The following is a 27,987-nucleotide window of genomic DNA, read 5'->3' on the forward strand; positions in this document are numbered from 1 at the left end:
CAGCAAAATATTGGACTCCTTACAAACAAATTTACAGTACAATAGTACCACAGCAGCAAAATGGGAGCAAAAACAAGTTATCAGTTATGTACAAGTTTATAAAACAGTTTTCATCCAGTTTTCCAGATGCATTTCTTCAGTCAAGTTGTACCAAAGTTTAAAGGTCCTGATTGCAAATCCTTTGTCAACGTTGGTCTTAATGTAGTCTAGGCTTTTCTGTAGATGAAAGATTGTACTTGATTGAAAGATTGTAAAATCCTCTAAAAAAAAAATGAAAGTCAAAATCACCGTAATATGAGCTGGGACCAAACCATGTATTAGTTTAATGTAATAAGTAAAATCTTAAAATGTAAATTCAAGAGGAAACCAGTGTGTGGTAGCTGAAATGAGACTCATAAGATCCTTTAGTTCCAGATAAAAAACTGGGCGCTGCATACTGAACTACAATGGAATGCTGCAGAAGAGAAAGAGCTTCACAATTACAGACAATATGAGATTAAATGAAGGCACGATTAAGTGTCTCAAAGCCAGTAAAGGAGAGCAGTGACTCAAATTTACGGATAATATTCAGTGGGTAGAAACAAGACTGAACAATACTGCATTTTGATCTGAAAATTCAGGTCACAATTCAAAACTGATTGGCAAATTTCTGGCAGAATCAAGTAAGTGAATGTGCTGTGTGCATGTGTGCACTCTCAGACGAAAGGTACAGAGCTGTACCTTTTTGTTGCTTTTGGAAAATGTGTATATGTATATGTCAGTATATGTCTAAGCAAGTTCGCTAGAAGTTCACTAAGGCTTCTTTTTGGTGCCAGTTTCCTTGGTGTCAGTCTTACTGGCTAGACCAACAATACTTCCAGCTGGACCATTTCTTCAAGTCATTCATCATTTACTGAATGAAATAAATGTTTTAAAGAGATCCTGCAAAAACAAGAGAATACTGCTCAATCTGGGCTAAGAGCCGAATAAAAATGTCCCAACATTTAAAATTTGCATAACTTCATTTTCAGGCAGAGATTTCAAAGAAACATTTAATCGCTTTTGTGTATTTTGTCATTTGATTTTGGCACATGTGAAAATATTCAAAATACTTTTTTTTAAATTACCTGAAAGTAATCAGATTATTGTTACTAAACAGAAGTAATCCCATTATTGAAAGTAAATTCTGTGGACTATTTTGCTGATTAGATCATTTTCCCCTACTAGGTATGAATGTTTTTGACAAACATTGTTGCTAACCATGCCACATACATTCAGTGTACTTCCCACATATAATTCTATTTGTAGAACAAATAGGCTACATGGTGTAGTGGAGTGTTCAGACTGTGAAAAGACAGCGGGAGAGACGAAGAGTGTGTATTATGCATCTATACAGTTATATAAGCTGTGATATGAAGTGACTTCCCTCCTCCCCTCCACGTTTCCACCCATCCACTCTCCTTTCACTGCCTCTCCATTCGTTCTCCTCTTCTTCTCTTGCATCCTCTTTCCCCATTCTCCCTTCCTCTCCCCTTCCTCTCTCCTCTCTCCCCCTCTTCCTTTTCAATTTCCTCTCCCCTCCTCTCTTCCCTTTCCCTCCATCATCTCCCTGCTCTACCTCCCTCACTTTTACAATTATATATTTTTTTCTCTCCTCCGCTCCATCCCTGGTGCCTCACTTCCTTCCTACCCTCCTGCATCTCTTTCGTTCCCCCTGTGATTTTTTTTTCCTCCTCTCCCACTTTGGCAGCCCAGCACTCGGCCTGTTGCTACGGTTACCAGACAGCGAGGGAGGTAGGGAGGGAAAGAGAGAGAAAAGGGGGAAAGGAGAGAGAGAGAGAGACTGAGAGGGATGAGGGACACAGAGAGTGTGTGTGTGACAGAGAGTGAGAGAAGAGAGACAAGAGACAGAAGTGTAATTGATGTCCCAGCGTGGGCTCATTCTTTCTATTTAGATTAAACAACGGTGACAGTTAAAGTAACAAACTCTCAAACTTCGCTGCTTTAAAAAGAGACTGAATCATCAACTTCAGTAAAAAACACAAACCTCTACCTGGAATAACCCTGAACTGCACAATCAACTCGATACAATTGCACTCATCTGCTGGTTAGCCTGCCTTAATATTTCTTCTGTATTGTCTTCAGGGACCGTACAGTATGCAGTTAGTTTTATTACATTTTCTTTGCTGTGTCAGTACACCTTTACAATTGATAATGTTGGTAAATTATTTTTGCATTGCTGAGAGGCTTTCCAAATAATGTTAGTGGAATTTTGTAATTACAGTTGACAATGGATGGGTGGGTAGTGATTTGGTATTACTGAAAAGTTGCATTAATCATATTATTATACCCTTATCGAAGTGGAAGAGCTGGATGGGGTGTTTGTGGTTCTGTGGTCGCCATGTTCTTCAGTATGCTGGGATAATCCGCTGACAAAAGAGAGTGAAATATCAATTTTATAAAGCTACAGTCATCTGCCCTTTTTCAAAGCCCTGTATCTATGGGAACGGTTTCAAAGGCCGAATTTTATAATTAGTTGGCCCACTCCTTTCTGACTGTCTAAGACTCCCTTTGCGACTGGCGTTAACATGCATCCTGGGTGATTGTATTGTAATCAGAAAACACATAAAATCCAGGTGCTAAGGCACCCAAGACGCACTGAAGATCCAGTCGCAACTATGCAAATAGAAATAAACATATGTGGATTCAACCAAGAAGCATATGCAAATCAAAACATTTTTGTGAGAGAAAGATAAATTCAATTTCAGTATGTGTACAATATGCTTTTTAATGCATTTTATGTATGCAATATGCTTTTGAATGTTCCATGTCAATGTATCCTACCCTATCATATCCCAGATATGAGTCATGTTAAAATAAAGTCAGCTGTAAAGGGGTCATAAATTTATCAGATTATAAGACTGTGCATGTTTAGAGCAAGGCTGAGGTTGTGAGTTCAAGCCTCACCTTGCGCATCCATTTAGGGCTGAGAGATTCTTTGATTCTGGGAGAGTCTTTCAACCAAAGTACTTGGGATCAAGCCCCAGTGACAGTAAGCATCCGCCCTGCTGAAGTGTCCTTGAGCAAGACACTGAATCCGTACCAGCTGCAGGATCGCTGTTCTGTAGACAAGTCTGCCCTCTGACCTCTCTGTGGAGGGCGGGAGGTAAAAAGAAAACTTCCCTACAGTGATCAATACTGTCAAATAATTCTTTAGGTTTGTAATGAGCTTCCCAAGGCATGAGTTCCTGAGGTAACTAGCCTCGATCCAGCCCAATGAATTGCTCATTTTGGTCTTCGTTTTCTGTTCATTAATGGTTAATGAGTCAATGTCATAATTCATGGGATTGACACGGCTGTCTTGGGGGCTCATTTCTTGAATTAATCATTGCCTGGAAACGATCATCCCTCAGTGAAGATTGTTCGTGATCAATCACAATAGCAAAGAGTTGCTTTACTCGTGTAGGTACATGATAACCCAGGCTAAAAGACAGATTGATGCCCGTACAATCAAACTGGGAACTACTGCCAGTCCCATGAATTCAAATTCAGGCTATTAAGGGACAACATATCGGTATAAAGTATCTATGTAAAGAGGGTGGTGAGCTCTGTTTGTGTTCCAGAGATCACAGAGGAATTATTAGGATTAGGTATTAAGTATGTCTTTTAAGAGGACAGACACACAGGTTGGCAACTATATTGCTATTTATTTGTTAATTTTTATTTGTTTATTTGTTGCCCTGCTTTATTAGATGGTATACGGTGGACAGAAAAAGCAAAGATAAGAGAGAGGATGGCATATAACAAAAGTCAGCCCCACTGAGCCAGAAGGATGCTCATATTGTGATTCATTTTTTCCATTTTACTGCCATAATGTTATTTCTTTCCAATCTGGCAACCCTGACAGAGTCAATTTCACAGATTTGGCAACCTTTACTGTTCTCTTTCAGGGCTGTCAGATCTTGCCAGGTTTGTAAGGATTAGCACCAAATATCAAATCTTAGAAAAAAATTAAAAAAATTAAAGAGAAGAGTAGTAAGGCCTGATTAGGCTTTTCAGTTGACAAGAAAGATTCGTCATAAAACTGCATATGCAAACTCAAGATAAAAGAAGTTTCTGACCCAAATTACATTGTTAAAATGAAGCTGAGAACTGAAAAAATCTTGCGTATTTTGTATTTCTGGATAGAGTATACCTTGTGGATGTTAGTGGTGTCTAAAGGTCAGTCCGCAATTCTCCAGATAAACTGCAGATGTAATAAGTATAATTTTGTTATGCCATTTTTTCAAGATAAAGTTTCATATCACATATTGGGCAGCAAGGTGACATAGGTAGAGTAGTTGGAACTGAACTAATTTTAAACTGAATGTGAACATAACATCTTCACTTTAGTGCACCTGAGTTATGTCCATAATCTTTCTCAGCCAACATATAAAATGTTATATATATATAATAGCAAATGTTAGCATATTTGGTTATATTTGTGAGGAAGATGCCTCTTTGATAACAGCTCTGCTCTCATTCAATCCTGAGCTGTCACTCTGTGTGTGTGTGTTTGTGTTGCCAAATATGTGGGTGGTATGAGGGTGTTTTCATCATGTTCACATATGAATGGGAGCATTCTAGGATTGCCAGATATGTGGATATGACAGGGCTGTTTTCAACCTGTTACGATGTGAATGGTAGTATTCAAGGGTTGCCAGATATGTTGATGGGATTATATCTAACTTAGAGGCTTTACTTCACAGTTCCTACTGGCTGATCAGTTGGGGAGTGTAGGGTAGTCTTTTAAGGAGTCGGCAGTTCACTCACTTTTAGTGTATTATATTTTATTAATTTTGATGGAAATCAGAGGGAGACACAGGAGAAAAGTTCTGGTAGGAGACAATCCTCAGCCAGTAGCGGCACATGTGCGGTTCAACAATGAGGGCAGACCAGTAGGGTACTTAGGGTCAGAAAATGGGAAAAGGTGGTGGGTGACACTCACTTCCCCTTCACTAACTACTGCTGAGGTGCCCTTGAGCAAGCCTCTTAACCCACAACTGCTCCAATAAATTTGTTTAGTGGCTTCAATAGAAGTTTCTAGGTGTGAATGTGAAGCAGGGCGGAGCTGGAAAAGAGCATGTGTGCTCAGTTGAAGTAAGTAAAGGTTAAAGGCACAGTACTTTGGTTGACACAATTTTGTCGATGGAATTTTTTGTGTATGCCAGTCAAATATCAGTCAACTAGCTTTAGCACTTCCCCTCATGCATTAAACATAATTTTAAAGTACCAACCTCTGTCTCATCTGAATTTTGAAATGGCATGAACCACAGGACTGCTATGGTTTCTCTAGATGCACAAGATCCTAAAGTACGACTGGCTCGCTTTGTTGGAGAGAGTGGAGGGAGCATTTAGCCTCTCTGCAGAAAATCAGAGTGTAAAAAACAGCTAAACCTCCCCTTTCTCCCCTATACAAAATATGATTAAACAGTTGCAGAGTGGTTGGAAGTTTTTATGTCTGAGTAATGCATCCCAGAGCTGTTGTAGGCTTTAGTGCCTCACTAATTGATCCTGAGGCAGCAGGTATTGGCACTGGGAGCACAAATGTCAGTGTTTTGAATGTTATAGATCTTTAGAGAGGACCCTTATTTGCCTAGAAATTACTGTAGCGTGGTGAACATGTCCCATCTTCCCTGCATAGTGTCCGTCATAGGTCCTTAGTGGCTAACTGGAATTTAGTCAATGTGTTTCAAGGTTCTCAGGTTTATGTTGCAGTATGGAAGACATCCATAGATAGAGTTTGGCCAGGCTGCACTATGGACGCTATGGCACTGTCCCTTCTCTAGAATTAGAAGGTGTTGACAGGAGCGATTTAGAGTTTGGTCAGGGTGTAGTTTGAACAGTAGTTTGTTGTACCACTAAGAAGCGTTCGCTATAAATATATAATCTTGCTTGTTACATCCTTTGGGCGGCAGGGTGGCCTATAGTGCTTAGAGAGACCAGGTTCAAGCCCCATGTTGGCAAGCATCCACCCTCCTGAAGTCACTTTGAGCAAAACACTGAATCCATACCAGCCCTCGGAGTGCTGTTCTTTAACTGACACTGACCTTTGGCCTGCCTTGAGGTGGCTAAACAAAAAAAATAATTAATAAAATTAATAAAAATTAATGGATAGTTATTTGGGCATATAAACACCAGAGTAAGCCTATCCTTAGGAGGAGCGCTGCTTGTCCAACATGCCTTGAGTTATTAATTTTGACAGCTACAAACTTTGTTTACAGCTACTCTTTATGTCACTCGCCTTCAGAATGCAACATTGCATAAAAACAGTAATATTAACAAAACATTAATGTGGTGTAATTGAATTATTCCTATAATCAGAGTAAGGGCAATAATTAGATTACTGTGTGCATGTAAATGTAGTCAGTGTGTGTTTCAAGGTTGTCAGGTTTGGTGCTGGAGTGTTTCATTGATCCAATCTGGCAGAGAGAGAAATTGGAATGCTGCTAATCTGGCAATCCTGGAAATGTCTACTGAGGTGCACACTGTGTGTGTGTGTGTGTGTGTGTGTGTGTGTGTGTGTGTGTGTGTTTGTGTGTGTGTGGGTGGGTGGGTGGGTGGGAGGCTGTATGTGTGTGTGTGCATGCACCTCTGAATGTGTGGTCCAAAGGGCTTCATCCATCTGTGAGAGGAGCAGGACTCTGCCAGACCTGACCACATACACACACACACACACACACACACTGAATTCAAGATGATCGGTTGAGTGGAGCTTGGCTTTGTGTGTGTGTGTTCAGCTCCAGCTGACCTATCATCTTGACCTAACAAATAGAGAGGGCAAGGTCAGTAATAATCACCAGGAACAGAAAATGATTTTTCAGCTATTAGAATGGGTGTGGGAGCTTCGGTTGGCTCTTTTCCCTATATTTTTTAATTTATCTATCTGTCTATCTGTCTATCTGTCTATCTATCTATCTATCTATCTATCTATCTTATCCTTTTGTCTAACTCCATTTCTCTGCATATCTCTGTCTTTGGTGCTACAAAACAGAGCATAGCTCAAGTGTTTTGGCATTGGAATAGGTGTGACAGAGACATGCTCCTACACCACCCACTCACTCTTTGTGGCCTTTAACCAATAAGAGAAGCAGGCTTGTGACTGGAAGGTTGCTGGTTCAAATCCTCCAACTGGGCAGGACAATGTGTGTGTGTAGAAAGTGAATGTGTGTGTCAATCTCTCAGAATGAGCAAGGGCTTCTTTCTAGACTTACCATTTTGCACCGGTGTTCAACAACCATACAGAGAGAAATCCATTGTAGAAGAGGCAGAGATACCAATTTAGCCACTGACAGTAGCCTCAATAGACCAGAATGCAATGCAGCTGCAAGATGTTGCGTTTTGAATAAGGGGTTTTCTCAGCTGGAAAAATTCTTGTGCTCTTGCTCTTGCTATCGCTATTGCTCTCCCCACTGACATGTATAACCCACAGCTGAATGGTACAAGTTCATGCCCATTCTCTGGGGGCTGTTTACAGGCATTCTGGGAAATGGAGGAAATCACTTACTGAAATAGATGTAGACGAGGCAGATTGAGGGAAAGTGAATACAACGAAAAGGTGAATTCAACAATACTTCATCATAAAATAGCTCTTAGAATGCATTGAACATCACAGATTGATGAAATGCAGCGTATCTACAGTATATCTATCTATAGAGTATCTGAGGGTGCAATTTTCCAACTGCTCCAGTGCTGCTGCTCAGTGGCCAGCAGTAGAAAACTGTGGTTGTACTGGGCAGCTCCGAGGTGTGAATGCGTGGAATTGTGTGAACGTGAAGTATAGGGTCGTGCTGGAAAAAAGCAAGTGTGCTCAATCGACTTTCCTTGGATAAATGAAGGTTTCAACTAAAATAAACAAATAAATAAATACTTAAAATTGCCAACGTCAAGGAAACAGAACATTTAAAAAAAAAATTGGAGCACATGAACTGTCGCCCAGAGCAATGCCGTGCTCTGGAGCGCCGGTCCCATGTCACTCCACTGTTGTTGACTTCTTCCTCGTAACAAGACTCAACTCAAGGATTCCTCAATCCTCAACCCAGTTTATAGTGCAACTTTTATATATATACTCATATCAAAGGACTGTTTTTCCCCTATTACCCATACTCAGAGGCCCTTAGTCTGACAGGGAGTGTTCACTGAATATTCATGTAAAGAAGTCATCGCAATGATTTGATTTGTGATGCACTTTCACTGTTGAGAGTTGACTGAGTGAATCCAATTGGTGCTGCATAAAGTAACTATCTCATATAAGATCAAGTTTGAACCTAACAATTCAGTGAACTGTTGTGACTTAAGTAATTAAATCACTGTCTCCTAGATATTGGTGTGTGTTTATGGGTTGAAGGAGTTCATGTTGCATGTGTTTTTTTCTGCACATTTTGTTGTGTAATTACAATTATTATGATATTGCAGTAATGTGCAAGACAAAAACCTCTTCAGGTTCTCTTCTCCTCTTCTCTCCTCCGCTCTTCTCTTCTCAGCTTATTAATAAAGATAAAACTTTTCGAATAATGTGTTTTTTTATTGCTGTTGTAATTTTCAGATATGAAACAGTCAGCCCTCTCACCAAGTGTGACCGTTGTGGAGCCATCAACTGTTCACTGACAGACTGAAATTAAAACAGCAAAAACATTATTTTCATATATTCCTCATCAAACTCCTTTCTACCAGAATAGCTTGAATGGATTCCGTCTTTTAAAGCAGTGGGATTGTTATATAACTGATGGTTATTCAACCTCTAATCGGGACTCCGTATTCTTAACCAATGCTTTGTCTCGCAACAGCTTAATGAGAGAGCGAGAGTGTGTGTGAGGGAGATGGAGTGTGGTTCATTCTAAACCTTTAGTCTCTACGCATGCGAGCGAGAAAGACTGTGTGTGTGTGAGTGAAAGTGTGTGTCATGATTCTTCTGCTCTGTGAAACCTGTGGTTTCTCTTTGAGATCCTATTGTGTGTGTGTGTGTGTGTGTGAGAGAGAGAGAGCGAGAGCGAGAGAGAGAGCACACGCATGTAACGATTTTTCTCAACCTCTGCTTTGTCTCGGTGTTATGAGTGCCTCAGCATGCGTGTGAGTGTATGTGTATGATGTGTGCGATGAAGTGTGTGTGTGTGTGTATGAGGAGGGAGTGCAACTGTGGGGGGCGTTTGTGTATATTTACTTGTTACAGTAATGGAGTAGAAGGGATTGACCCTATGCTTTATACCTTTGCTTTGTCTGTCAACATCTTAATGAGTGGGTGTGTGTGCGCACGCTTGAATGCCTGAATGAGGATTCGTTTCTAGACGTCATACAGTAAATAACCATTTGTCTGCAGTCTGGTAACCATTAAAACAATGCAGTCTTTGGCGCTGTGGTAGAACAATGTCATTTTCTCCACAAACAGCCCCCATAGAGAGTCAGGAGTAGTCAACATTAGTTGCCCTGGGAATCCCCTCTTACCTCCAGCATTCAGGTTTTTCTTTTTTCCCTCAGACACATGCTAGATAATTATGAAGAGGCAAAATGACTAGTTGAAAAGCATCACACAGAACACAGAAAAAGCTCACAGTTGGAGTGCTTTGATCGATTTATATGCTTTACTACCATGACAACCATTTACAAGGCTGGTCCACTTTGCTGTGCATTTTAAAGAGCTGCAACCGTATACAGCTCTATCATGAATACATAATCTATGATGTAGTGCAGTTGCTTTCCACTACTTGGAATTTCTATCACATCACCCGACTGCGGCCATTTTGTGGCAGCCATTCTGAGCCACTCCTAGTAAACATTAGAAAACGCAGTTCAAGTAGAAGCATGAAATGATGCTTGATAGTCACAGGATGTCTGGGTACTTATCGTTGTACAGCTAACTCACTAGCAATTTGGGCTGTCCCAAATACCATTTTTTGGGCTTTGGAGCTTCGGTAGTAATCAACAGCGAATATTCGAAGCTTCGGCCACAGCGGCGGGGGGGGAGGTTAAACTGCTTGGCTTTCCATACACAGGTAACAGTTCACCCGACAAAGTTCACACATAGTCACAGTTCCTCCTCACAAAAACACAGCGCTGAAAACATACTTAACGTACATATAACTTCAATTAATAGCCCGAGAGAGAGAGAGAGAGAGAGAGAGAGAGAGAGAGAGAGAGATGGTCAAGAGAGAGATGGTCGAGCGAGCTAGAGAGAGAGAGAGATGGTCGAGTTATTTTCTGATTGTTTCACAGCGGTTACGTTCTAAAGCACAGAGAGAGAGAGAGAGAGACCCGTATCAAAATACCGGTAGCCTACCTTAGAAAAAAGATCAACGGAGAAATGTCTTGCTGCTGCTTCTCCTGAGTTTTGTTCAGCAAATTTGACAACTGACAGCTTGAATTTCAGGTCGTACTTTTTTCTCTGTGCCACCATGGCGATCAGAAAATGTGAAACTGTGAAAAAGAAACTGCTTCGCAGCATCAATGGCAACCGGCTTACGGATTACATATGAAATTACATTTAAAAAAACGAATATCCGAATCCCAAAATTGAAAACCGAATACCTACCCAACAAACGAATATCCGAATAGTCGAATGTTCTGGTCCAGCCCTACTAGAAATGCTAAAAGTCTCTCTCTATGCCTGTTAGCATTTCAAAGTTATGTTATCATTTATGTTATCATATCATTTATGTTATCAGTTATCATTTCTTACCTTTTTATATTCTCAAAGCCAGCACCATGTCAGGCTACCAAAAATACAAAATAGTTGTTAAGATGTAGTTCACTTAGAGCTGCAACGATTAATCGATTAGTTTTCAACTATTAAATTAATCGCCAACTATTTTGATAATCGATTAATCGGTTTGAGTAATTTTTGGATATCTTTGGGTTGTGGACAAAACAAGACATTTGAGGATGTCATCTTGGGCTTTGGGAAACACTGATCACCATTCTCTGACATTTTATAGACTAAACAACTAATCGATTAATCGAGAAAATAATCGACAGATTAATCGACAATGAAAATAATCGTTAGTTGCAGCCCTAAATTCACTAATGATCTAGAAATGCATGGTTTGAATGAGAGTCTATGAACGGGAGATGAATGCGTACCCCGCAGGCGTGTTTTTCCTAATTAGCTCACCCTCTGCATATGTATCTAAAGAGCAGTGGAAATGAAATTTGAATCCTGAGAGTGAATCCTGTAATTGCTCTTTTAAGTCGTCCTAACACAGAGCATTTATATTGGGTTATTAGTGGGTCTGACCCGAGGTTGATTTCTGTATAAAGATGTCAACCCGGGGAAAAGGGGGTTTAAAATAACCCGTCTCTGACCCATCTCACGACCTAGGAGAAAAGTTCAAAAGCCAGACCAGACTCAGTATTTGTTCTGTGTAAAGCATAGGCAGAGAAATGCCTGTGCAAAAGCCATGGTAACCATGGTAACAATCTTGCGCCACAACAAGCGTCCTATCACCTGTGCGTAGGCATGGGCTGGTATGAAATTTTGACGGTATGATAACCTTGGGCAAAAATACCACGGTTTCACGGTATCACGGTATTGTGCACCTCTAAAATGTGTTATTGTAAAATCTCTGGGTAAAAAAAAAGAAATCACGCATTTTTTGCCATAATAATAATAATAATAATAATAATAATAATATCAAATTAAAACTGCAAGCAGTGATGAGCGGGCCCTCGCCTCTGTGTGCAAGTCGGGGTGTGCTGCAGTCGGGGTGTGCTGCAGTCGGGGTGTGTCGCAGCCGCGGCGTCGTTACCGGACACCGACCGGTCGACGTGGCACACACCATGAAAATTCCATGTAAATCAAGTGGTGATTGTCACACAAGGCTTACTTCCTGTTGCCAGTAGGTGGCGCAATGCCTATGACTTCCAATTGGCCTGTAGATGTCCTCAGGCCTGGACTCTTGTCCAGCATGTGAAATCTGGTGCAGATTGGACAATGTACACTCAAGTTCACACAACTTCCTGTTGCCAGTAGGTGGTGCTATGACTATAACTGAATATCAGCATGTAGATGTCCTCAGGCCTGGACTCTAGTCAAACGTGTGAAGTTTGGGCCAGATTTGACCATGTACAGTCGCGTTACAACCCACTTCCTGTTTCGTGTCGCCAGTAGGTGGCGCAATGACTATTATTCTTAATTGGTCTGTATATGTCCTCAGGCCTGGACTCTTGTCCAACATGTGAAATCTGGTGCAGATCGGACGATGTAAACTCAAGTTAACCCAGCTTCCTGTTTCACGGCGAAACATCGAAATTCGCCGCGCCGCCATGGCAACGTTGTTCGATGAATGCTCCCGATCTTCGCAACTAAGCGTCATCATGGTCCTACGGCTTTTCTGACCACATTTGAGGTGGATCTGGTCAACCCGCTTGGAGTAGTACACCACAGTATAAAACATGTCATTTCCTGTTGCCAGTAGGTGGCGCTATGACTATAACCAAATATCGGCATGTAGATGTCCTCAGGCCTGGACTCTAGTCAAACGTGTGAAGTTTGGGCCAGATTTGACCATGCACAGTCGCTTTACAACCCACTTCCTGTTTCGTGTCACCAGTAGGTGGCGCAATGCCTATGACTCCTAACTGGCCTGTAGATGTCCTCAGGCCTGGACTGTGGACCAGCATGTGAAATCTGGTGCAGATCGGACAATGTAAACTCAAGTTAACGCAGCTTCCTGTTTCATGGCGAAACATCAAAATTCGCCATGCCGCCATGGCAACGCCATTCGATGAAAGCTCCCGATCTTCACCACTAAGTGTCATCAAGGTCCTACGGCTTTTCCGACCACATTTGTGGTGGATCTGGTCAACCCGCTACGAGAAGCACCGCAAAGTTTAAAACATGGTATTTCCTGTCGCCAGTAGGTGGCGCTATGACTATAACCGAATATCGGCATGTAGATGTGTTCAGGGCGGGACTCTCATCAAACGTGTGAAGTTTGGGCCAGATTTGACCATGTACAGTGGTGTTACAACCCACTTCCTGTTTCGTGGCGAAACAAGGAAATTCGCCGCCTCGCCACGCCCACGCCGTGTGACGAAAACTCAAGCTTTTGATAACTTTTCATCGTCCAGGTCATTTATACACGCTGACCAAGTTTGACGTGGATCCGATCAACCGCCTAGGAGGAGTTCGTTGAAGTACGACCCCTGCAAATGGCCAAAAATGCCCAAAAATGTCACAATCAATTCAAAATGGCCGACTTCCTGTTGGTTTTAGGCGCATGGTACCACCAGACTTTTTTTAAAGTCTGGACATGATACACGTGCCTATCAAGTTTCGTAAGTCTAGGACAAACGTACGGCGAGGGATACTCCATTGACATTTTGTAGGGGGCGCTATCGAGCCGTTTTGCCACGCCCATGAGCAAAACCCATAAAATATATAATTTTTCACCACTTCTGACGCGTGTGCAAAGTTTCGCAACTTTTCGAGCATGTTTAGGCCCTCAAAAGTGCGATTTATTTGGCCTAAGAAAAATAATTCCACGAATGAAATACAATAGGGCTTCGCACGAAGTCGTGCTCGGGCCCTAATAAATGCTTATCTTTTGTAAAATGAGGTGGACACATAATATTGATTGTTTCAATGTTGATGTGCACGCACATACACACGTAAACACACACACTCGCTCTCTCTCTCTCTCTCTCTCTCTCTCTCTCTCTCTCTCTCTCTCTCTCTCTCTCTCTCTCTCTCACACTCACACTCACACACACACACACACACACACACACACACACACACTCGCTCTCTCTCTCTCTGTATAACACACACATATACTCGCTGTCTCTCTCAGTCTCCGCATAGCCACAGTTTGTGCCTGATTTTCCACCGGCAGGTTCGAGGAGTCTTTCATGGTCATTATGTACATGTCTTCAGCGCAATACGTTTTGTTAAACGACCTGCTGGCTCTGTGGCATTTTGCTTTTAATTAATTCCGACAAAATTCAATGGTTTGCCCTGCGCAAGACGTTCGCTCAGTGAAGTAACCTTAGGGGGGGGGGAACTAGCTGATGTTAGCTAGCTAATTAGCCATGTTATCTGCCGGTAGCTAGCCTAGAGTATTTATTTCACTAATGTCAGCTAGCTAGCTAGGCACAGTAAATCCCTAGTCCCATGACCATGAAAGACTCCTCGAACCTGTCCGATGGATGCTCAAGTTAATTTCATGATAATGTTACCTTGAATTTGGCAAAGAGCGATGGGTGGCAGCATGTTTTGCATGTTGCATGTCATCTAAGCCGTGGCCGTCTGTTTTTTCTATAACCGAAATATTCCCATACAGCCGACTTAGTCTTTTTCGACGGGGGGAAAAGTCAAGGGGGTTCACCTCCTTCGGTCATTATACGTTACACACGGGTTGTAAACACAACTGACTGACTGCTGAGTGCTGACTGCTCGGTACGCAACCAAGGGGAGGGGCGTGTTCCTCTGCAGTCTGCACGCGACCTGGGGGATTCCCTGCACGTTCTCTCTTTGTGAATAGTCATTTTAACTTGGGGGGAAAAAAACAGCTCATACCGTCGGAACGGTATGACGGGAAATATTAGTGGTTTTGGAACCGTGACTTTTTCATGCCGCGGTATACCTTGAAACCGGAAACCGGCCCATGCCTACCTGTGCATAAGGTGGCGTGGAAGTTGGGCTACTAGCGGGAAACTGCCATCTACTTGAGGTGAGGGAGAACCGCAAAAAATCAAAGCTAGCTTATAATTTTAGAGCAGTTAGTTAGCAAAACTAGAAATATTAACAGAAACACCTTGAATCTATCGGACACATAAATGGCCTAGTTTTAAGATGACATCACACAACAATCATCCACGAGATACAGTTTATTGCTGCATGAAATCCAGCTGTTCCTGCTTATCAGTCGCCCGCAGTGTAAAGATGATCATCCAGGGTCAAAGGTAGATAAAGAACACTTGTGGAAATTGACCAAGATTAATTCTAGCCTGACTCTTCCACAGCATTTTTAGCTTGGTCAGGTGTGTAAAGACGGCTTTAGTGAGCTGAGCTCATATGATGGTGGTTGTATGCCTGTTACCAGCTGTGTTATGGAAGAGGATGGAAGGATGGAAAACGAAATGGAAAAGAGCAGGGTTTATAAGAGAGAGTGAGAGAGAGAGAGTGTGAGAGAGAGAGAGAGTGTGTGTGTGTGTGTGTGTGTGTGTGTGTGTGTGTGCATGGAGGAGGTAGCTCCGGGGATTAAGCACTTGTCTTTGGAGACGAGGGGAGAGAAGACATGGAGAGAAGACATGAAGAGGAGAGCGAGAAGGAGGAGAAGAGAATTACATATCCCACACATCTTTCTCCTCTCTGAATCACTCTCTTTTTCTATTCCCAGATGAGAGAGAGAGAGACAGAGAAATTAAGTGATGGAGAAACAGAGAGAGAGGGAGAGAGAGTGGGGAGAGAAGAAAACAGAAAAAGAGCAAGAAAGAGGGAAAGAGGGCAGAGTGAAAAAAAAGCGACATTCAGAAAAATATGCTGTCAAAAGACAAGATGAGGAGAGAGGAGGTGTAACGATAGATGAGGAGAAAAATATGGCTGAGAAGAGAGTTAGAGAGAGAGAGAAAAAGAGAGAGAGAGATGAAGGCGGAGTAACCATGGAGAGGGATGACATCACAATAGGTGGGCGGAGTAAAATCCATGTTTCTACGGTAACAGAGAGTTAAAGACAGCAAACTACCTGTAAGACGGAAGAGTGGGAGAGGAGAAATAAAGGCAGAGAGTTTTGTCTGTGCATCTGTTTGTGTGTGTTTGTGTGTGTGTGTGTGTGTATCTGTAGGGCCTCATTAGTCGGATTGGGGATGATGACACTCAGCAGACACAAATCAATACTAACTCGCTAAGACAGCATCTGACTCTCTGTCTCTCTCTGTCTCATTACTCCTCTATGCTGAGTAGTACCTGCCGATCAGTAGGAGTTTTATGTATCTATATGTTGTCTATACAGTGTATGTCTGTGTGTGTGTGTGTGTGTGTGTGTGTGTGTGTGTGTGTGTGTGTGTGTGTAGGGGGCTCATTAGATGCACTGGGGATGATGAGTTGACAGACAGGAATCAATACTAAACCTTCTAGACATTCTAATAACTCTCCCTCTCCTCATCTCTCTCTCTCTCTCTCTCTCTCTCTCTCTCTCTCTCTCTCTCTCTCTCTCCCGTCTCTTTCTTTTTCTCTTGCTCGCTTACTTAAAGCAAAATGATCGACTTTAAGATTGGATTTGCACTGTCTTACAATAACAAACCCAAGTAGCCACTCATACTCTCTCACACACACACTCTCGCTGCCTTGCTCACAAACACACGCAGGCGTGTATTTACCAAAAAAACAAAAAAAAATGCCTTCCGCTTAGCTATCTTGGCCTGCTCTCTGTGACCTAGTTTCTTCGAAAGCAGAATTTTTTAATTTATTAGAGAAAGTGAGTGCTTGCTTATTTCCTTCCCTCCCTGCCCTCACTGTTCTCTGCTCTCCTCCCCTCCTGTGTGCCACTGTGTTTATGCACTGCCAGAGGTCCTCCAAGCTGCATTTAGCAAGCCTCTATTAAAGCCAGCATGATGTCATTGGAAGTGTATTTCACAAGTATTATCATATTATTATAATTTTCAGAATTGTTCATATTTTGAGTCTTCCCACCCACAAATTGCTGTGCACAGTGCTAATTTCTCCCAGCAGGCATCGGTTGGATAGAGCAGAATGTCATAGAATGGCATAAAATAGCATAAAATGGCATAGAATAGAATAGAACTTTACTGTCCTCACATGGTTGAATATTCTCCTTGGCCTCACCCAGGATACAAAACAAGCATCACTGTACAACATATAATGCATAATGCATATCAAAATGTAATACATATTCAAAGCAACCATAAAATTAACAGATAGCCTATGATAGTGATATTGGTTTTTGGTTCACTGATATCTGATATATAAATGGATAATGGATGTTTACACTATAATATAATAACACTCTTTTTGTACACCCAATAGCATCAGTTGGATTAGTTGCGTCACACCCAAATTGTGTATCAGGAGAATCAAGAGGGGTGCCTGGTCTTGAAGATCTGTAGTCTTAGTAGCAGTAGTTGTAGTAGTAGTAGTAGTAGTAGTAGTAGTAGTAGCTGTAGTAATACTAGTTGGAGTAGTAGTTGTACTAGCATTGGTAGTGGGTTTTGTTGTCATCACTGTACTAGTAGCATTAGTAGTAGTAGTAGTAATATGATTGTGTTTGGTGTCATTGTGATTGTTGTAGTAACAGTACAAATACTGTAGTTGCAGCAGTAGTAGTATTACTCTGTTGATAGACAGTAGAAAATTACTTAATCACTGAAATACCACCAGCAATAAAACACCAGAGCAAAGCCCAATCAGGACATTGGTCAGATAGATTCAGAAGCATCAGTAACATATAGAAACAGTGGAATGAACCATTAGGGAATGGGTCAGTTGATGGTGTGCCTTTTGTCTTTGAAAGTAAAATCACATTTAAAATGGAAAGGCATTAAGGTGAAGTAGCATTAAAATGAAAGTTACAATGAATCCAGACAGCGTGGTATAATTTATAGTACTTACATATAATTTCCTAGGAGGGCATAAAAGTTTGAGACACTGTTCCAAAAGCCCTTCAGCATTTTAAAAGGCTTCAACAGTAAATCTATGTTTCTACAACTCACCAACAATATGGCATACTGATGGCTTCCATTTTAATCAGAATATATCTGTGTTCTGCAGAAACCTCATATCTACAGTTTTGGGTCAGATGCAGAGGTTGGTTTTTAGGAGCTAAATGAACTATATCACAGCTGTACAATTGAAGATTTATTGTTGAAGCTAATTAAAATGCTGAAGGGATTTTGGGCAGCACATCCCAAATTTTGAAGTACCCCCATTTAATTTTGTCGACAAGGATTTTCATCTATTGTTCTGTAATAGCTGTGACAAAGTGCTGCATATACTTTACCAGACCACAGGATATGATGTAACTATCATTTGTGCTATTAAACTAGGATGAGTGCCCACACACTATAGAAACCTGGCTTGGATTTTTAGAGGAAAGAGATAAGTGAGAGTGTGTATGTCAGTGGGGTTATAAAGGTCCATCACATTTATTTTGTTGAAGAATTAGGCCCCCAACACCTCCACAAGGTTCAACGATAAATTCTGGCATCTGCACAGCCATCTTCCTCCGCACTTGTCCTCAGCACTGATAGGACTCACCTGCACTACACTTCCACCACCCTGACATCGCACCAACACCTTACACTTAGCCCGCATCTCACCCAATAATTTTCACCCTCAACATAAATCTCGACAACAATAGCCTAATGGGACTGCTGACATTGTTGGCTTGAAATGGCCCGCCAAGCAGTTCAGAAGCTGCATTTTGCCAAACACTCAGACACTAATGGAATGACTGACCCTGCTAGTTAAATCATACTGTTATTCCAATTTCATTTTTTTTTCTAGTAGTGGTGGTAATTTTCCTCTTAGTCTTGGCCCATCGGTTTCGAATAAACATTGATGAACCACTGAACTATAATTTCAGCATACAAACAGCTATACCATAGTAGCATAGTGTTATTTAACTTTATTTTTGTTTAACACGATTAGGGTTCAAAACAAAGATCAAATAACTTTAAATTAACTGTTAGTGGTTAGTGTTTTAATATTAATTTATATTCACCATCTGTTGACAGCAGAGACATTCAGATATAATATGTAAAGTCGACACAGCTAAATTTATTCTAAAAAAACAAAACAGACTTTGTCTTTTTGGTTTGTTTGGATTTGGATCCCCAAGGATCAGTTTTCTTGATTCAGACTGAACTTCGAGACACACGTCCAGCCACAAGGGACTTTGATTCTTAACTGCCAGTCAACACTCAGGGAATAAAAGTCCCTTGTGGCCATAGGTATGTCTCAAAGAGCTCAATCTGGATCAACACAACTGAATTTGAATTGTGGAAAAAAACAACTTTCAATAACAGTCACATTCAATTTCAAGCCATTGCATTCAGTTTAAAATCGTTCTTTACAAATTCAATTTCTGAATTAATTTATTACACAATGTCATTTTTTTAACTTAATGATTCAATATGGTCATGACAAATTCAAATTAATACAATTCAAATACAATCACTGCTGGCACTATTCTCTTTCCATCACACTAGCTTATTTTTTCCTGCTTCGCCTCACATTTCCTTGTGAATCTTTAATGTTTTATAGCAGTGGAGTTTGAGAGTAAGTTTTGTTTTGGTCCCAGTGTTTTGTTTTATTGCAGAGTGAGGCACTAAAACTGTTTTTTTTTTTGGATACTTTATTAAATTCTAAATATGTCCCTGTCCTTGTTTGTCTTTTAGAGAGAAGTTGTGCTAAATTCTAATTATTATCTTACATTTCAGCAGGCTGCAGTGCTCAAGTTAAGCAATAAGTCACAGGGGACTGTGATTTATAATGAATTTAGCACAAAAGGGTGGGAACAAACCACTGTATAAGAAACTATTTTTAATTGATAGCTAAATAATAATAATAATATCTACACACATACTGCAGTGTTTCTACTCACTTCCACGCGTTTTGTGACAGTGGTGCTTTTAGTTTTGGTGCCAGTATTTTCTGGGTCTTTAATTAGCGTAGGCCGATTATTTCTCAACAGTGGCGCATTATCTGAAGAGGCTCTGCCACCTGCAATGGCTTCAGTGATTTTTGGTACAACTAGCGGACTCTCTCTGTCTGTCTCTTTCCCTCTCTCTGTCTGTCCCTCTCATTCTTCTATTCTCCCTGCTTCCCCTCTATCTCTTCATCACCACTTTCCCTCCTCTCCATCACTCATTCCCTCAGACCTTGGTCAAATCAGCACAGAATTCCCTGTTTTCATCTTGCCTCTCTCTATCTGTCCACTATATTCTCAAATATTGTCTACTTTTTCTTTTGAGTCTCTCTCTCTCTCTCTCTCTCTCTCTCTCTCTCTCTTTACCTCACCCTGTCTTCCTCCCTCTCTCCTGTTCTGTTTCTTTTGGACTCCCTCCCTACCCCTCTCTCTCTCTCTCTCTCTCTCTCTCTCTCTCTGTCTTCACCCCACCCACCCTTCCGCCCCCTCTGACTGACACTGTTATAAATTGATTTTCAGCCCGGTGTGTTCCCTCTGTCTCTCTCTAGGCATTTCCCTTATTTAGCCCCAACCACTCCAGGGTATAGTCTAGACCGCTGGCCGACTGTCAGTCAGTGGCGGCGCGGTGCAGTCTAATTCTTGGCTGACAAGCGTTTCTGACAGCAGGAGCCAATGGGACGTTTCAAACATGCTTACTCTCTCCCTTGCTCTGTCTCTCTCCATCTCGCGTTTTTGCTTTTGCTGTCTCTCTTCCTTCTCTCGTTCTGTCTCTCTCTGCCCCCGCCTCTCCATCCTTCCTCCTCCGTTCATCCTATCTCCCTTTTTTCTCATTTGGTTTCTCTATCGCTCTGTCTCTCTATCTGCCTCCCTCTTCCTCTCTCCCTGTCTGTCTCTCTCTCTCCTCCTCCTTTCTTTCTCAAAACCTTCCTGAGCAGAATTAACAGATACAATCATTTTCCAGAGACATGGACAGCTCATTTAAATTAACTAACACTGCACATGCACATGCACGCACACATGCACACGCACATGCACGCACACATGCACGCACACACACACACACACACACACACACACACACACACGCACACACACACACACACACACACACACACATCTCATTTTGCCCCTGGAGCTTAAGCGTTGCTGTGATCTGAATACTGATTGGATGGTTTGTCTGTCTGCCATGATTTGATTGGTCAGTTTGCCCTACTGGGGAAGCCATTCTTTAATCATAAATGAGAGTCTGTGAGATTAGACGGAATGGCCCTTTAAGCGAATCTGGTATTACTGTGGTCCCCAGTGAGAGAGAGGGAGAGACAGAAAGAGAGAGAGGGGGAGAGAGATGAAACAGAGATGGACAGACAGACAGAGGGAGAGACAGAGAGAGAGACAGACAGAGAGGCAGAGAGATGGAAGAGAATTTAAAGCATATTTTTCTCTTAGTTGGACTGGTGTAATATCGCTGTACTGCTGAGGATGAGAGTAATATTTTATTTTATAGGGTGCTTGCACACCCACACAGATATGTCTCATATAGAGACATCGCTGACTCTCCAAGTAGGGTCTGGGGACGCCCTACAGTCCTTGAGGGGATACCGTCGGGTCCCATTCAAATGAAGAATAGGGTAATTTCACTGTTTCCTCATTTAGTAGTCAGCACCATGCGAGAATGGCTATATTGATCATAGGGTTCCCTGTGGAAAAATGACAAGCTCGGTAATTGATTTTACCCCATATTCGGAATTATCAAGCTTATTTCAGGATGTGTGAAGTCAAATGATCTTACTGTACTGCAATGGCAGATATGTTTTTTTAGTTTGAAAGAATTTCACTCGCTTCATGATAATCATTCATTCATTGTCTTTAACCATTTTTTCAGAATCATGAGAGGCTAGAGCCTTTTTCAGCATGCATTAGGCAGAATGCAGGGCAACACCCTGGACAGGTTGCCCGTCTGTCACAGAGAGACAGACAATCACTCACACTCACCTTCACACCTATGGGTAATTTCAAGTCTCCAATCCACTTGACTTGTCTTTGGAATGTGAGAGGAAACCGGAGCACCCAGAGGAAACCCACAGGAACACGGCGAGAACACGTAAACTCAACGCAGAAATGGCTGGGAATCAAAACCCGGGTCTGTCTTGCTGTGAGCCACTGTGCCATGATATATTAACCAACTTGTTTCTGAAATTAGTCGTATCGTAAACACCGTAAGGGCTTGAAATAGGTGTGACGAGTCTGAGCATGAGACAAAGTCGCTTGTTAAGCTTGTGTTTTTTTGTAGTGCAATAACTGAGACATTCTAGAAGAGATATTGCATTGAGAAAAGAGATGGAGCCTGTATTGCAGGCCAGGGTTCATTAAACTTTAAATCCAGTCAATTCAAGAAGCAGATTTTCTCCTTTGTCTTTAAGCTTCTTTTATCCAGGGAAGGTTTTGCTGAGCACGCATGCTCTTTTTCGGCTAAACCCTGTTTCTCGTTAGTACTGTTGCATATATTCACACCTGGGAGCTACCCAGCCCAACCACAAATCCTCTACTGTTGGCCAATTAGCAGCTCTATTGAAGTCGTTAGAGGATAAATGCCTTGCTTAAGGGCATCGCAACTGTATTTGTTGAGGAAGGTAAGAGTGTTACTCATTCACCTAGACTTTCCCAGTCATGTGAGGATTCAAACCGGTGACCTTACAGTCACACTCCCACTTCTCTCACTATTGGACTAGTGGTGTATCCCCTACTGAAAATCCTTTGGCATGAGAACAGTGAAAGAAAGTATTTCATATGAATGCTGCATTGTTAGCAAATTAATGAGAAAAGGCAAATTTACATTGTGCGTCTCCCTCTACATCAGTTGGTTAATGTACATGGGCATGGTCACTGACATTGGTTGAAACAGGGAAAAGCGGAAAATCCTACTATAAAATGAGGAAAACTCTGTCTCCGTCTGTCTGTCTGTCTGCATCCATTTTGCTCCTCAATGGGTTGGCCAATCAATCTGAAACTGCACATGGGCATTGCGCATTGGCATAGGCAGGGACTGAGGAAGCGGATGTTTCCATTTTCCCAAATTTTACGCTGTTTATGCGCATTTTTAGCAAGTCTGCGCGGAGTTGTGGCGCACGCATCCCCGGGTATGGACTAGTACTCATTGTTTTAGGAAAACAACATAGGCACACTGCCTGTGGGTGTACAGTATGTTTGTATGGAGTGTGGTGAACAAAGGTGGAGTAAATGGCAGTAGAGTCAGTGGGTTATGGTGAGGGTTAAGTAGTCAGGTCAGGGTTATGGAAGACACTGTGTGTGTGTGTGTGTGTGTGTGTGTGGTAGAGAAAGGTGAGGAGGTGAATAGCGGTGAACTAAACAATGGTAAAGTGAGTGAAAGGTTTAAGTAGTCAGGTCAGGGTTATTGAGGAAACTGTGTGTGTGTGTGAGAGAGAGTGTGTATGTGTGTGGATGGGTGTCTGTCTGCCTGTCTGTGTGTGTGTCCATGTGTGTGTATGTCGATCTTTCTGTGACTGTGTGTGTGCCTGTGAGCGCGCTTTGTTTGTGTCTCTGAATGCATGTGTGTGTAATATATGTGTGTGCATGTGTGTCTGCCTTTCTGTGACCCTGTGCTTCTGTGAGCCTGTGTGTGTGTGGAGAAGGGCTGTCAGTTTCGGTCTGGTAGTCAGCATAATTAGAAGTCTCTCTTTTAGCTGTCTCTCTCTCTCTCTCTCTCTCTCTCTCTCTCTCTCTCTCTCTCTCTCTCTCTCTCTCTTTTTTTCCTCTCTTTCTCTCTACCTCTCTTCCCCGTCCCTTCCTTTCTCTCTCCCTGTCTCTTTCTATTTCTCCCTCTTTCTCCCTGTCTTACTCTCTCTCTATCTCTCCCTCCTTCCCTTTCTCGATTCTATCTGAATGATGAGTTTTAAATCATCCTTTCATTCCAAGCCCAATGATGAACGAGGGGAAATCCGTCTTTTTCTCACTGTTTATTCTACTTTCCATCTATATCCCTCTGCCCCCCCCTCTCTCTCTCTCTCTCCCTCTCTCTCCATCCCTCCCTGCATCCTCAAAGTGATTTAATTTAATGAAGTAACTTCATTTGGAATAAGTCTTCCTCAAATTTGTTAAGTTCAGATAACGTTGTCATGGACACAGTCACATTTTCCCGCATGGATGGTATGATTTGTGGGATTGGAGCTAACTAGCTAGTACTGGCACCAATGTCTTTTTGTTCCTGTTAGCATTACAAAGCTTTTAGCTCCTATAATTTATTACCAGTCTATTGAAAGTTAGACAAAGACAAACATGTAAAAGTCAACATGACTAACATTGTGACAGTAAAAGTACAAAATGGTTCCACATCAATCAAAAAATATGTTTGAATGGAAATCTACAAGCAGGGAATGAGTGTGTACCCCAGTACTGTATTTATTTCTAACTTTAAAAACCAAAATTGTGTGTGCAGCATGGTACAGAGACAACACATTGAAAAAGAAGTGACAAACACTTAATCAGAGGAAACACGCACTCTGACAACAGTAAAGTCTTATGCTTAGTCAACCAGTTGTTGGAGCCATTACAGCGCCTCAGGCCAGTGGGAGGTTTCCCCGCGCTGCAAAGAAATGTCCATCTTGTAATATACTGTAGTCTTAAAATCTTATTTTTCTCCAAACAAGTGAAAAATCTGACAATGGTATGAGATAATTTCATTTGTTTTTTCCAGTGCAAATAAACTTATTTCAGGATTTTGTTTTAATCAAGTGACATTATCTTCATACTTGTGGAATCGTTTGCCTTATTTCAAGATGCTGTCACTTGTCTCCAATTCCTGAAAAAGAGAAAACTGCATTAGAAACAAGTGAAATGATCTCCACCAATTGGCCGATCTTTTTTTGGTTAATGGAAAACAGAATTTTAAGACTGAATGCGAGACTAAACGACTTGCTGGTGCTTTTGCGTGTTCTACTGCAGTCTTACTGGGATAATAGCACTGCAAACATTTACTTGTTTTTATGTCATTACTTTGAGGACGGCCAAGTATCTGTGAATGTTCCTTATCCTCAGATGAACCACTACTTCCTGGAGTATAAATCCTCCTTAACTTTGATCATAAAATTTCATTCCCGTTGGGACCCAGATGGATCTTCCCTTTCTGGAGTGGGCCAAAATGGCAGTTCAATAGGTTGTTTTCTTGCTGTGCTGTGCACAATCCTTTTCTGCAGTGTCTTGTAGAAAGAAAGCAGGCTGGCCTGGTGCTGGCATTTTCAGCCCTTTGTTTTCTCTCTCTTTCATGCGTGTTTGTGGACGGGTGTGTATGTCTGTGTGTGTGGTTGTTGTGTGTCTGCATTTGTGTAGGCCTGTCTGTGTGTGTGCTTGTGTGTCTTTTTAGCTGTATGTCTGTGTGTGTGTCATGTATGTCTGTGTGTGTGTCTGTGTTTTGTGTGTGTGTGTGTGTGTGGTGGGGGTGTCTGTCTGCTTCACTATGTGTCTCTCATATGGCTCTGCTCTGCTGTCTGTCCCTCCTGGTTCCTCCACATCTCAGCTCTGATTGGTTGCGAAGGGACAGAGATACTGGGCCTTAATTGCAGCTCAGCCTGCCGTTGGTCATTATACCTGTCACTGTGATGGCTTTGGAATGGTCTGGGTAAATGAGGGTTGGACAAACACACACACACACACACACACACACACACAGGCGCACACAGACACATGCATGTGTAGAGCAAACACACACACACACTTTTTGGTTGGGGTTCCGTTGTGGATAATTGGTTGGAAAAGCATCCAGCAGGATCGGCCCGCTGTCCCAGTGGCCCTGGCTGCCATGGTAAATAACGAGACTCATAAAGATGAAAGGCAGAGCGATGATGGTCCTGATTTGAGCTCTGCACTCAGCGGAGATCAATTAAGGCCTATAAGTTCAAGGACTTTAAACATGACATAAGAACAATTTAATACTGCCGTTTATACTTGCACTAATACACCAATAGCGGACTGCTGCTGCATCAAACCTATTGTACAGTTTGTTTTCGTTCTTGCATTTACCTTATTTCCCGAAGTTAAGTGATACAAAATAAAATATGATAAAATATGATAAAAACCACAACAAACAAGAGATGCAATCAATAATCTGTGCGAGTGAGATGAAAGAACCCAAAGGGCTTATAAAACATTGCACATCAAAACTAACTATGGGTGCGTTCACACCAAGCATGTTTGGAGGAATTCAATCAAACTTCACTTGTTTACTCCTTTACTTTGGTTAATTTGGGCAGATGTGAACAATGCCATTCAAACTCAGGTGTGCACCAAATTACTGCACTGAGACCACCTTAAAAAGCAGTTCAAACGTCATTGTACCAACTGCAGGAAACAAGACCAAAACATACGGTTTTAGTATGAGGGGATGGATGTTGACATCTGAAAGCCAGCAGTTACTCATGCTTGAAAAGCCTGACATGACAAAATGAACTGAGGGCAAACCCCAGTCTGGACTGATGCTCATATTCAACTATTTCTTCACGTGTTCTTATATGGTATGAAAAACGTCAAAGAGCGCAAACAAGTCCATCATGCTTAGCTGAAGTCACAGGGACTGGAATTGGATTTATTTGGATTCCCCCCGTTTCCCAGCTGCCAAACTCACTAATCTCATGGGATGACAGCTTACCAAAACTCTGTCCAATGAACGAGCTACTTCTGAGTCCATGAAACTTTTGTCTGCAATCTGTGGTGCCATACTAATTGCGCAGTGTGAACCTAAACAAACCATATACAAAAATGCAAACAAAGTAAACTTTTAAACTATTGTTTGGACCAAAGAAAACAAACTGTAGGTGTGATCGCTCCCTAAGATACAACTGCATTGGATAACAGAATGTACAATGCAAAAATGCAGCCGGGTGGCACAGTGATAAGGAACACCATCCTTCAACAAGCCCCTATGACAGCAAGCATCTGCTCTGCTGAAGTGTCCTTGAGCAAGATGCCGCTGAATCCTTACCTGCAGGGCTGCCGCTCTGCAGCTGACTCTGCATTCTGACCTCCCTGTGGAGGAGGGGAAGTGAAGAGCTGAATTTCTCCATCGAGGATCAATAGAGCATCACAAAAAAATGCTATCTGAAAACTTCACTGCTGGACACTGAAGGTTTTCATCTGACACCTGTGGTGTGTTTGATATAAAAGGATCATTAAGATCAAAGGCAGAGAGATAATGATCCCGATGTGAACCTTAAAGTCCAAGGAGATCAATTACATTTACATTTTACAATTTAGGCATTTAGCAGACACTCTTACCCAGAGAGATTTAGGATAAGAGCAGCATTCGAATTAGCTTCACTTTTACTTTATCACCAACATTGCAAGCAGCCTGTAACAAGTAGTGCAAGGGATAAAACTAAGAGGCAATTCTACAGACTCCTACTCCTATGCAAAGTAAGAGTGCCTTCCAAAACATCACCATATTGAGATATGCAGCATGGTGAGGCTCACCTGGAATGCGCCATTTACTGAGCAGCGGCCATGGAGCTGAATTGTGGAGCGAAACATAATGCCTGTTGCAGTTGATTTAGTTAAAATGCCTCTACTCCTCTCCTCCTCCTCTTCCTGTCTCTCTTTTCTCCTCCTCCTATCAGCCTGCCACCCCCACACACACAGCCATAATGAAGAGCCTAGCTCATTAAGATGTAGTAGTATTTATCCTCTCCCTCCCGAAAGAAATCATTAACTTTCTTTTAAGCTGCTCTGCTTGCGTGTACATGGGACTGTGAGAGAGAGTTTGTATTTATGTCATTGGCTGAAGGGTAGATCCCGTCCAGTTTTACTCTTTTTCCCTCTCTCCTTCTCTCTCTCTCTCTCTCTCTCTCTCTCACTCTCTCTCTCTCTCTCTCTCTCTCTCTCTCTCTACTTTCAAAGGAATAGGTAGACTGAGTCAGATTGCAAAGTGCCTGTATTTTGGGAGTGTGGGATGCATATCTCTATTTCTAAAACAGATGGTCCTTAGTGCTAAATTGCTGAGTCATGTTCAAAGTCATTGTTAAATACACAATCAACACACACCTGTCATCATAATACATTTTGACGTGAGAAATCCATCAGCACAAATGAGGAAATAATCCGCTTTTCTCAAATTCCTAAAATAGTTGATCTTGTGGAGGCACAGGAGGGGAATCCAGGTGAAAGCTATGGGTCCCTTATTGATTTCACCTATTAAGTCAGGGTGGGAGGGTGGCTTAATGGATACAGAGTTCCTCCTTTAGTCAGGGGACCTGGTTCATGCACCCATGTCACCAAGCACCCGCCCTGCTGAAGTGCCCTTGAGCAAGCACTGAATCCCTACCAGCTCCAGGGCTGCTGCTCTGACCCTGCCTCTGCCCTCTGAAGT

General features: G+C 42.0%; 1 protein-coding gene across 1 annotated transcript in view; it reads left to right on the plus strand.

Annotated features, from left to right (window-relative positions):
• Positions 1–27,987, plus strand: part of LOC139649507 (CUB and sushi domain-containing protein 3-like) — a gene marked incomplete at its 3' end in the record, with an annotated part of 287,088 nt that overhangs the window by 116,598 nt on the left and 142,503 nt on the right. The window lies entirely within an intron of this gene.

This window comes from Centroberyx affinis, unplaced genomic scaffold (genome assembly GCF_046629955.1).
Source record: "Centroberyx affinis isolate AG114_WGS23_722 - 3 ecotype Tasmania unplaced genomic scaffold, CSIRO-AGI_Caff_v1 ptg001366l_1, whole genome shotgun sequence".
Classification (NCBI taxonomy): Eukaryota; Metazoa; Chordata; class Actinopteri; order Beryciformes; family Berycidae; genus Centroberyx; species Centroberyx affinis.